Source organism: Somniosus microcephalus, unplaced genomic scaffold (genome assembly GCF_052327205.1).
Source record: "Somniosus microcephalus isolate GS21.2 unplaced genomic scaffold, FLI_Smic_1.0 unresolved_chr1, whole genome shotgun sequence".
NCBI classification, from domain to species: Eukaryota; Metazoa; Chordata; class Chondrichthyes; order Squaliformes; family Somniosidae; genus Somniosus; species Somniosus microcephalus.
In genome coordinates, this window is record NW_028225179.1 from 16,714,532 (window position 1) to 16,726,830 (window position 12,299).

At 46.4% G+C, this 12,299-nt stretch overlaps 1 long non-coding RNA gene across 2 annotated transcripts in view; it reads right to left on the minus strand.

Moving 5' to 3' along the window:
• The window catches only part of LOC147093701 (uncharacterized), a 50,538-nt gene extending 43,095 nt beyond the window's left edge, over window positions 1-7,443 (minus strand). Inside the window, exon 1 of one of the 2 annotated variants that reach the window (XR_015074719.1) lies at window positions 7,117-7,218. This is a non-coding gene — a long non-coding RNA (uncharacterized LOC147093701). Of the gene's footprint in view, window positions 1-7,116; window positions 7,219-7,420 lie in introns of those variants that run through there. The other variant, XR_015074718.1, reaches the window with a different exon arrangement.
• Between the last annotated feature and the right edge of the window lie 4,856 nt (window positions 7,444-12,299).

Below are 12,299 nucleotides of genomic sequence, written 5' to 3' on the forward strand. Positions count from 1 at the left end.
ATTTTTGACAGCATAATCCTGCCCATTGCACTGTACGGTAGTGAAGTATGGGGCCCGCTAAATCACCAAAGCTACACTAAATGGGAAAAACACACAATAGAAGCCCTACATGCAGAATTCTGCCGAAGCATCCTTCGCACCCAAAGAAAAACGCCAACAAATGCATGCAGAGCCGAACTAGGCAGATACCCACTGATAATAAACATCCAAAAACGAGCACTAAACTTCCTAAATCACCTCAAATCTAGCTCCCCAGACACCCTTCATTTCAAAGCCTTTCAGACCCAAGAGCTAAACCCAGAAAAGAGTCCCCTGAGTCAGCTGCTACTGAAACTAAGTACTCAGCCGGACCCTGACCAGCCCCAGACCAACACAGCCGTCCAAACACCAATCCGAGTGAACCAAATCATTAAAAAATGCAAAGAAACCTACCTGGAACATTGGAACAAAATAACCGAAAGCCAAAGCAGATTAGAATGTTACCGGGCCCTAAAAAGAGAATATAAACTGGCAGACTACCTCACGACCATCAGAGACACAAAACAGAGACAGACCCTCACCAGGTACAGACTAAGCGACCACCAACTGGAAATTGAAAAAGGCAGATACAAGAAATCCTGGCAGCCTAGAGAGAATAGAATATGCGATCAATGTCTGGCTGGCGAGGTTGAAACAGAAATGCATTTCCTCCTAAAATGCGAAAAATTCAACACATCAAGAAACATATTATTCAACAAGCTAAGCCAAACAACCCCAGATTTCAAGGAATTGGATGATCTGTCAAAATTGAGATTAGTCCTAGGAGAAGGAGACAGACCATACCTTGGGGCTAAATATGTAACAACATGTCACAACCTGAGGACTGTTTAAAAGTAAGACTGTTTAAAATTAATATTGAACGTACCAAATGAAGTAGAAAGACTGTTTAAAATTAATATTGTTTAAAAGTAATATTGTATATACCCAACAAATGTCAAATCGATTGACACCTACAGAATGTTGGAAAACTGTACCTTTTTGCAATGTAAGCTTTGGCAATATGGTTCTCTGTAAACTTTCATGCCAATAAAGCATTTGAACTGAACTGAACTGAACTGAGAGAGAGGGACAGAGAGAGAGAGACTGTTTAAAAATTAATATTGTTTAAAAGTAATATTGTATGTACCCAACAAATGTCAAATCGATTGACACCTACAGAATGTTGGAAAACTGTACCTTTTTGCTATGTAAGCTTTGGCAATATGGTTCTCTGTAAACTTTCATGCCAATAAAGCATTTGAATTTGAATTTGAATTTGAATTTGAGAGAGAGACAGAGAGAGAGAGAGGGACAGAGAGAGAGAGACAGAGAGAGAGAGGGACAGAGAGAGAGAGGGACAGAGAGAGAGAGAGGGGGACAGAGAGCGAGAGGGACAGAGAGAGAGAGGGACATAGAGAGAGAGGGACAGAGAGAGAGAGGGAGAGACAGAGACAGAGACAGAGGGGAACAGAGAGAGAGAGGGAGAGAGAGAGAGGGACACAGAGAGAGAGAGACAGAGAGAGAGAGAGACAGAGAGAGAGAGGCAGAGAGAGAGGGACAGAGAGAGAGAGAGAGACAGAGAGTGAGAGGGACAGAGAGAGAGAGAGTGACAGAGAGAGAGGGACAGAGAGAGAGAGGGACAGAGTGAGAGAGAGAGACAGAGAGATAGAGAGACAGAGAGAGACAGGGACAGAGAGAGAGAGGGACAGAGAGAGAGAGAGAGAGAGAGGGACAGAGAGAGAGAGGGACAGAGAGAGAGAGGGACAGAGAGAGAGGGGGACAGAGAGAGAGGGGGACAGAGAGAGAGGGGGACAGAGAGAGAGAGAGACAGAGAAAGAGAGAGAGAGGGACAGAGAGAGAGAGACAGAGAGAGAGAGAGGGACAGAGAGAGAGAGGGACAGAGAGAGAGAGGGACAGAGAGAGAGAGGGACAGAGAGAGAGAGGGACAGAGAAAGAGGAGTACAGAGAGAGAGGGACAGAGACAGAGAGAGGGACAGAGAGAGAGAGGGACAGAGACAGAGAGATAGAGGGGCAGAGAGAGAGAGGGACAGAGAGAGAGAGGGACAGAGAGAGAGAGGGACAGAGAGAGAGGGAAAGCCAAAGCAGATTAGAATGTTACCGGGCCCTAAAAAGAGAATATAAACTGGCAGACTACCTCACGACCATCAGAGACACAAAACAGAGACAGACCCTCACCAGGTACAGACTAAGCGACCACCGACTGAAAATTGAAAAAGGCAGATACAAGAAATCCTGGCAGCCTAGAGAGAATAGAATATGCGATCAATGTCTGGCTGGCGAGGTTGAAACAGAAATGCATTTCCTCCTAAAATGCGAAAAATTCAACACATCAAGAAACATATTATTCAACAAGCTAAGCCAAACAACCCCAGATTTCAAGGAATTGGATGATCTGTCAAAATTGAGATTAGTCCTAGGAGAAGGAGACAGACCATACCTTGGGGCTAAATATGTAACAACATGTCACAACCTGAGGACTGTTTAAAAGTAAGACTGTTTAAAATTAATATTGAACGTACCAAATGAAGTAGAAAGACTGTTTAAAATTAATATTGTTTAAAAGTAATATTGTATATACCCAACAAATGTCAAATCGATTGACACCTACAGAATGTTGGAAAACTGTACCTTTTTGCTATGTAAGCTTTGGCAATATGGTTCTCTGTAAACTTTCATGCCAATAAAGCATTTGAACTGAACTGAACTGAACTGAGAGAGAGAGAGAGAGAGAGACAGAGACAGAGACAGAGAGAGGGGGACAGAGAGAGAGGGCGACAGAGAGAGAGCGACACAGGGAGAGAGAGACAGAGAGAGAGAGAGACAGAGAGAGAGAGACAGAGAGAGAGAGGGACAGAGAGAGAGAGAAAGAGAGAGAGAGGGGCAGAGAGAGAGAGGACAGAGAGAGAGATAGACAGGGACAGAGAGAGAGAGGGACAGAGAGAGAGGGACAGAGCGAGAGAGAGACAGAGAGAGAGAGGGACAGAGAGAGAGAGGGACAGAGAGAGAGGGACAGAGAGAGAGGGACAGAGAGAGAGAGGGACAGAGATATATATATATATAGAGAGAGAGGGACAGAGAGATAGAGAGACAGAGAGAGAGGGACAGAGAGAGAGAGACAGAGAGAGAGAGGGACAGAGAGTGAAATGGACAGAGAGAGAGAGAGGGACAGAGAGAGTGGAACAGAGCGAGAGAGGGACAGAGAGAGAGAGGGACAGAGAGAGAGAGAGAGACACTAAAACACGCAAGGGCAGAACCTCCGGGGGAATATTGGTGTGGTATAAGGGAGAACTGGACAAACACATCTCACCGGTAAAACAGGGAAAATCACACGTATGGCTAAAACTAGATAAAAATATAAGAATAGCAAAAAAAGATGTTTACTTATGTGCGATCTACATACCTCCAATAGAATCGCCATATTTCGAAGAGGAGTTATTTGATACTCTCCACATGGAAATCAGCCATTTCCAGGCCCAAGGAAAGGTGATAATATGTGGGGACCTAAATGCAAGGACCGGTTGTGAACCTGACTTCATAGACCCACAGGGAAACAACCATGTGTTTGGCAAGACCCCTTTAGATGTCACACCAGCCATCGCAAATCGGAACAACCTTGATCGTGAAATAAATAAAAGCGGTAGGGAGGTAGTGCAACTCTGCCGAGCCTTAGGCCTGTACATAGTTAACGGTAGGTTCAGAGGGGACTCCCTAGGGAGACTCACATACTCCTCAAATCTTGGGTCTAGTGTGGTGGACTATACAATCACTGACCTGGACCCCTGCGATATCAACTCATTCACTGTCAGGCAGCAATCCCCCCTCTCAGACCATAACCAAATAAATATGTACCTTAAACTTTCTGCCCAAACTACAGACACGAAAAAGGAACCCAGTAAGCTCCATAAAATAAACCAGACATACAGATGGGCCCCAGACAGTGGAGAAAAATTCATCACAGCACTAAAGTCACCTGATATCACAAGTAAAATATCAAAATTTAAAGAAAACCCATACGAGATCACCAGAGATGGTGTAAACATGGCCATAGAGGATATAAATATGATCTTCCATGAGGCAGCTGTAAAAGCCGACTTTGTGAAACAGAAGAGGAAGCGTCACAAAAGACAAAATAAAAATAAGAAATGGTTTGACCACGAATGCAAAAATGCCAGAAAAGACCTGAGAAAAATATCAAACCAAAAGCATCGCCAACCAAACAATCCGGACCTACGTACTAGATACAATGAAACCCTCAAAAGATATAAACACACCATTAGGAACAAAACACAAAACTATACCCACAAAATACTCGAAGAAATTGAAAACTCCACCAATCCAAAACAATTCTGGGAAATGTGGAATAACCTGAGTACAACACAATTGCAAGCATTACCAATCCAAGATGGCGACATCTGGAGAACACATTTTGAAAACCTCTACAAAGACATCCCAATAAACGAAACAAACCCAAGTCAACATCAGGTCACAGAAAAACTCCACACATTAGAAGCAACAATTAAAGACAACCAAAACCCTCTAGACTCCCCAATCACATGGAAAGAACTGGCCACAAAAACAAAATCTCTCCACCTAAAGAAAGCCTGTGGCCCAGACAACATCAAAAATGAAATGCTCAAGTTCAGCAATATGGAGATGCAGGTTGCGGTACTCAAATTATTCAACATCATATTATGTTCAGGCTGTTTTCCCGATATCTGGTGCCAAGGACTAATCTCCCCCATATATAAAAGTGGAAACAAATCAGACCCAAATAACTACCGCGGCATCTGTGTCAACAGTTGTCTAGGGAAGTTATTCTGCAGTATTCTAAATAGTAGATTACTTGATTTTCTTAACAAACATAATATCCTCAGAAAAAACCAAATAGGCTTTCTTCCAAAACACCGCACCGCCGACCATATCTATACCCTTCACACCCTCATTGGAAAACATATACACCAAACAAAAAATGGGAAAATATTCGCCTGTTTCATCGACTTCATGAAAGCCTTTGACTCTATATGGCACGAAGGGCTCTATTATAAACTTCTTCAGTGTGGAATAGGGGGCAAAGTCTATGACCTTATTAAATCAATGTATCTGAAAAACAAATGCGGGGTCAAAATTGGAGACAAACGCACCGATTTCTTCACCCAGAGAAGAGGCGTCCGGCAGGGCTGCAATTTGAGCCCGACCCTGTTTAACATATACATAAATGAATTAGCAGACATGCTGGAGCAAAGCGAGTCACCAGGTCTCCGTCTCCTGGATGGAGAAGTGAAATCCCTGTTCTATGCGGACGACCTGGTTCTGCTGTCTCCCACAGAACAGGGATTACAGCAACAACTAGACCTACTCGACAAATACTGCCAAAATTGGGCTCTAACAGTAAATCTAAAGAAAACCAACATCATGATTTTTCAAAAAAGGCCCAGATGTCAGGAAAACAAATACCAGTTTACCCTCAGTGATACCACTATAGGACACACTATGAGCTACACCTACCTTGGTCTAACTATTACAGCATCAGGGAGCTTCAGCATAGCAGTGAATGCACTAAAAGAAAAAGCCCGAAGAGCCCTATATGCAATAAAAAGAAAATTCTACAACATCCAAATCCCAATCAAAATCTGGCTCAAAATATTTGACAGCATAATCCTGCCCATTGCACTGCACGGTAGTGAAGTATGGGGCCCGCTAAATCACCAAAGCTACACTAAATGGGAAAAACACACAATAGAAGCCTTACATGCAGAATTCTGCCGAAGCATCCTTCGCACCCAAAGAAAAACGCCAACAAATGCATGCAGAGCCGAACTAGGCAGATACCCACTGATAATAAACATCCAAAAACGAGCACTAAACTTCCTAAATCACCTCAAATCTAGCTCCCCAGACACCCTTCATTTCAAAGCCTTTCAGACCCAAGAGCTAAACCCAGAAAAGAGTCCCCTGAGTCAGCTGCTACTGAAACTAAGTACTCAGCCGGACCCTGACCAGCCCCAGACCAACACAGCCGTCCAAACACCAATCCGAGTGAACCAAATCATTAAAAAATGCAAAGAAACCTACCTGGAACATTGGAACAAAGTAACCGAAAGCCAAAGCAGATTAGAATGTTACCGGGCCCTAAAAAGAGAATATAAACTGGCAGAATACCTCACGACCATCAGAGACACAAAACAGAGACAGACCCTCACCAGGTACAGACTAAGCGACCACCAACTGGAAATTGAAAAAGGCAGATACAAGAAATCCTGGAAGCCTAGAGAGAATAGAATATGCGATCAATGTCTGGCCCGCGAGGTTGAAACAGAGATGCATTTCCTCCTAAAATGCGAAAAATTCAACACATCAAGAAACATATTATTCAACAAGCTAAGCCAAACAACCCCAGATTTCAAGGAATTGGATGACCTGTCAAAATTGAGATTAGTCCTAGGAGAAGGAGACAGACCATACCTTGGGGCCAAATATGTAACAACATGTCACAACCTGAGGACTGTTTAAAATTAAGACTGTTTAAAATTATTATTGAACGTACCAAATGAAGTACAAAGACTGTTTAAAATTAATATTGTTTAAAAGTAATATTGTATGTACCCAACAAATGTCAAATCGATTGACACCTACAGAATGTTGGAAAACTGTACCTTTTTGCTATGTAAGCTTTGGCAATATGGTTCTCTGTAAACTTTCATGCCAATAAAGCATTTGAATTGGAATTGGATTGAGAGAGAGCGAGATTGAGAGAGCGAGATTGAGAGAGCGAGATTGAGAGAACGCGAGATTGAGAGAGCGCGAGATTGAGAGAGCGCGAGATTGAGAGAGCGCGAGATTGAGAGAGCGCGAGATTGAGAGAGCGCGAGATTGAGAGAGCGCGCGAGATTGACGGTCACACCTGGTCTGCGCCTCCTCCCGATCTCCACCCGTCCACCTGGAGCCACAGCTCAGAAATCTTCCTCCCAACACCTGGGAACACAACCCGAAGCAAGCAGGCAGCGTGGAGTGAAAAGTGAGTGAGTGAGTGAGTAAGTGAGTGAGAGAGAGAGAGAGAGATTAAAGATTGAATCTCACCATCCCACATGGCACCAATGGAACAGCCGGCCTGATCTCTCTTCCATCCATCCATCCTTTCACCGGGACCGAGCCTGCAGCAGTGAGAGAGGGGCTGGGAGAGAGAGAGATTGAGACAGGACTCGCTCACACCAGAGAATCTCACACACACTAACACAGAATGGCCAAAGGGACCCGGTTCACACAGACACACAGACCAACATTCATTACCTGGACACTCAGAAATGGTTTCAACACTAAAGAGACACAAAATACTACATTACCTGAACACTTACTGTAAATTACAGTCAAAACAGCCACTCACCAAATATGAAAGCACCATCCCGCAGTCAGAAAGACTGAAACGCACATGGGTCAACCTTTTTAATAGTCCAGACCTGTCACTCAAACTTACCTCCTCCCACTCCACAGCCCCCCAACCTATCAGGTTGCTGCTTCCTCCACCTGAAGCCCGCCCCCCAGGTGTGGGTCAGTCCAAGTTGAGTCTGCCTATCTCCGGGGGGTGGGGTAGTCCTGGCCATGTGCTGGCCTCCCAAATGGTTCCTTCCTGTCTCTGGCCAACACTGCCCTTCCCCCAGACCCCTAACTGCAGGCAGACAGACACAGCCGAGGACTGATGGACCTTGGAGAGGCCTCCCTCCACTCACCTGCAACAGGGACATCACCCTCCCTGTCTGAGGCTGCTGCTTCCTCCCACACCCCCTTTGCTCAAGAAATCTTGTTTAATGGTTCTTATTCCCAGCTCCAATTCTGTGCTTGCCTACCTCATTCTGTGTGTGGCTGGCTCCCCTGCTTAACCCTGAGTTCCCTCAGCTTTCCCCTGTGCAGTGTGTGTTGTGCATCCGTTTATCTGTGTCAGCACCTGGACATATGCCGTGAAATGTGGGTCACCAGAACCAAAGATATGCTCAACTTCCAATACATATTTTTGTAACTCTCTCGCTTGTCCTCTGTTGGTTTATCAATGTCACTGCACTACAGGTAAATCTCTCGCTCGCCCTCTGTTGTTTTATCAATGTCACTGCACTACAGGTAAATCTCTCGCTCGCCCTCTGTAGGTTTATCCAATTCCAATTCCAATTTCCAATTTAAATGCTTTATTGGCATGAAAGTTTACAGAGAACCATATTGCCAAAGCTTACATAGCAAAAAGGTACAGTTTTCCAACATTCTGTAGGTGTCAATCGGTTTGACATTTGTTGGGTACATACAATATTACTTTTAAACAATATTAATTTTAAACAGTCTTTGTACTTCATTTGGTACGTTCAATATTAATTTTAAACAGTCTTAATTTTAAACAGTCCTCAGGTTGTGACATGTTGTTACATATTTGGCCCCAAGGTATGGTCTGTCTCCTTCTCCTAGGACTAATCTCAATTTTGACAGATCATCCAATTCCTTGAAATCTGGGGTTGTTTGGCTTAGCTTGTTGAATAATATGTTTCTTGATGTGTTGAATTTTTCGCATTTTAGGAGGAAATGCATTTCTGTTTCAACCTCGCCAGCCAGGTAACTAGTCACTGTACTACAGGTAAACCTCTCGCTCGCCCTCTGTGGGTTTATCAATGTCACTGCACTACAGGTAAATCACTCGCTCGCCCTCTGTTGGTTTATCAATGTCACTGCACTACAGGTAAATCTCTCGCTCGCCCTCTGTAGGTTTATCAATGTCACTGCACTAGCAGGTAAATCTCTCGCTCGCCCTCTGTAGGTTTATCAATGTCACTGCACTACAGGTAAATCTCTCTCTCGCCCTCTGCAGGTTGGACCTCTGAACCCCTTGGAGGAAATGCCGGTTTCCCGCGCATGCGCTGTGCATGCTGAAATCTGGCACTTCCAACAGGCCCACGTGTGAGTACCCTGTCCGTACTCACGCGTTGGGACCGGAATTACTGGGCCCTTTACTTTGGAGGAGGTGAGTGGAGTCAAAGGAGAAGTTGTTAAATGTGAGAACAAGTTCAGCCAGGCGGAGGAGGGTGGTGGTGGATGGGGACTGGTTGGGCCTCTGTTCAAGGAAGAAGCGGAGCGCCCTCAGGCCATCCTGGTGGGGGATGGAGGTGTAGAGGGATTGTACGTCCATGGTGAAAATGAGATGGTTGGGGCCAGGAAACTGGAAACTGTTAAAGTATTAAACTGTTAAAGAACTTATCTCGTCCTATCTCGACTCTTGCCCCATGGAACTTATCTCTTCCTATCTCGACTCTTGCCCCATGGAACTTATCTCTTCCTATCTCGACTCTTGCCCCATGGAACTTATCTCTTCCTATCTCGACTCTTGCCCCATGGAACTTATCTCTTCCTATCTCGACTCTTGCCCCATGGAACTTATCTCTTCCTATCTCGACTCTTGCCCCATGGAACTTATCTCTTCCTATCTCGACTCTTGCCCCATGGAACGTATCTCTTCCTATCTCGATTCTTGCCCCATGGAACTTATCTCTTCCTATCTCGATCCTTGCCCCTCGGAGCTTATCTCTTCCTATCTCGACTCTTGCCCCTCGGAAATTATCTCTTCCTATCTCGACCACATCGTTTCAGCCTGTTCTTGCCCCACGGAACTTAACTCTTCCTATCTCGACTCTATTTTATCTCCCCTTGTCCAATCACTTCCCACCTACATCCGCGACTCTTCCGACGCCCTCCGTCACATTAGTGAACCAGATGGGTTTTTACGACAATTCGACAGTTTCATGGTTACCATTACTGATACTAGCTTTTTATTCCAAATGTATTTCCATTTCTGCCAGTTCTGAGTGAGCTGCCCTCTCTCACCCGGTGTGGTACTCAGCCCCACACAGAGAGCAGGAAGATCCCAGGCTCCATGACCGGCCTGTGCTAAGTGAGCTGCCCTCTCTCATCCTTTGTGTTACTGAGCCCCACACACAGAGAAGAAAGATCCGGTGCTCTATGGCCGGCCTGTGCCCAGTGAGCTGCCCTCACCCAGTGTGGTACTGAGCCCAACACACAGAGCAGGAAGATCTCATGCTCCATGCCCAGCCTGTGCCCAGTACCCACTGAATGGGGCCGGGCTTTCAGGCTGACGCCAGGGGGTTTGAAGAGTTGCCGCAACACCGCCACTGGCGGAAGCGGGGTACTGCAGCGTGACTTGTTTACATAGGAAGCTCCCATTGGAAACCCTGAGCCGGGGATTTACACCCGGGCCATGCAGGGATTCCCGGCCCCAAACCCCTTCTTCCCCTCTGGAGTTCCCCTGCTGGATTAGGAGCCAGGGCCGTGGGCTGGGACATTGCCTGCTGCTGGCACTCAACACTGATCCATCGGCGCCGGAACGCAGACAATCCCCGCCCACTGAGGAGGTCTGGCGACCAATCGGAGCGGCCGGTATGTGACTGGCAGCGCTCTCAACCAATCAGAGCGCAGCGCGTAAGATGATGGACCAATCACAGTGCGGCTTAGCACAGTGCAACCGCTCGCAGACATTGTGACGGACAGCTCATTGAACCAATCACTGGGCACTGCGGCCGCACTATGACCAATTGGAGCACAGTCATGTGGTTTATCTCCACTATTGGGGAGACCAAACGCAGATTGGGTGACTGCTTTGCGGAACACCTCCGTTCAGTCCATAAGGGGGACCCCGAGCTTCTGCTCACCTGTCACTTTAATTCACCGCTCCACTCCCACTCGGACCTCACCATCCACGGCCTCTTGCATTGTTCCACAGAAGCTCAGCGTAAGCTCGAGGAACAGCACCTCATCTTTCGATTAGGCACTTTACAGCCTTCCGGACTCAAGATCGAGTTCAACAATTTCAGATCATAACCTCAGCCATTATCATATGTATATTTTGTATCCACGTTTTTTGTTTGTGTCCTTTCTTCTCTCCCACGTGGCAGCTGTCTTTCATTCCGCCAGCACAATTTACACTTCATCTAGAGCCATCCTTCGTCTCTTTACCTGTCCCATTACCATCTCCTGCCTTGAACATCTCTTGATCTGTCTGAACCTCTCCCACCTTCTGTCCTATCACAGGCCTTCCCTTTTGTTCTTTCATCCTCTCCCCCATTTCCCAGCCTCTACACTTGCTTAAAAATCTGTTCCATTTCCTGCTTTTTTCCAGTTCTGATGAAAGGTCATCGACCTGAAGCGTTAACTGTTTCTCCCTCTCTCTCTTCACAGATGCTGCCTGACCTGCTGAGTATCTCCAGCATTGTCTGTTTTTATTTGTGAATGGTCTTGTTCAGCCTCAGACAGTGTCCAGGGAGAGGGATGGAGTTGGTGGACAGGGAACAGAGTTTGTGGTTGGGACCGAAGACAATGGCTTCGGCCTTGCCAATATACAGTTGGAGGAAATGTCTGCTGATCCAGTACTGGATGTCGGACAAGCAGTGTGACAATTTAGAGACAGTGGAGGGGTCGAGGGATGTGTTGTGAGGTAGAGCTGGGTGTCGTCAGCGTACATGTGGAAATTGCCGCTGTGTTTTCATATGATGTCGCTGAGGATGAGAAATAGGAGAGGCCCAAGGATAGACCCTTGGGGGACACGGAGGTAATAGTGTGTGGGCAGGAAGAGAAGCCATTACAGGCGATTCTCTGCTTATTGTTAGAGAGATAAGAATGGAACCAGGTGATTGAAGCCCCACCCATCTGGTTGACAGAGGAGAGGCGTTGGAGGAGGATGGAGTGGTCAGTCATGTCAACGACTGTAGACAGGTCGAGAAGGATGAGGAGGGACAGTTTGACACGGTCACAGTCAATATGGGCCATTTCTGGGCTGTGGCAGGGCGGAGACCTGATTGGAGTGTTTCAAATTTGGAGTTGCAGGAAAGATATGCATGGATTTGGGAGGTGACAACACGGTCAAGGAACTTGGAGAGGAAATGGAGGTTGGGGATGGGGCGGTAGTTGACTAGAACAGAGGGGTCCAGGGTGGATTTTTTAAGAAGGGGTGATGACGACAGATTTGAATGTGACGGAGACCAGGTAAGGCCTCACAGTGCCAGCGGGAAACTCGAGCGGCAGGGCGGGGCTATAAAACGCCCCAGAGACCAGGTAAGGCCTCACAGCATCGGCGGGAAACTCGAGTGGCAGAGCGGGGCTATAAAATGCCCCAGAGGCCAGGTAAGGCCTCACAGCATTGGTGGGAAACTCGAGCGGCAGAGCGGGGCTATGAAAGGCCCCAGAGACCAGGTAAGGCCACACAGCATTGGCGAGAAACT